We start from the raw sequence: 231 nt of genomic DNA, 5'->3' as shown, positions 1-231 counted from the left end.
ACCCCCTTTTGTTATTGCTGTTATTTTATTTGGTGTTTCTCGTCTTATTGCGGGGGGGGGGATGAATATGTTGATGAATTTTGAATACGTTTTGCTTCTAGTTTCTTTTAAGTCCGTATTTTATGACTGATTTATAAGGTTAATTGCGAGGTAAATTGCTCTGATTTCTCTTATATATTTTAGTGTATTAATTAGCATATGCAAAATTCCTTCTAAGGTATAAGACAAGAT

This window comes from Penaeus monodon, chromosome 15 (assembly GCF_015228065.2).
Source record: "Penaeus monodon isolate SGIC_2016 chromosome 15, NSTDA_Pmon_1, whole genome shotgun sequence".
Lineage (NCBI taxonomy): Eukaryota > Metazoa > Arthropoda > Malacostraca > Decapoda > Penaeidae > Penaeus > Penaeus monodon.
The sequence above is the reverse complement of the archived record's forward strand: the minus strand, read 5'-3'. Positions refer to the sequence as shown.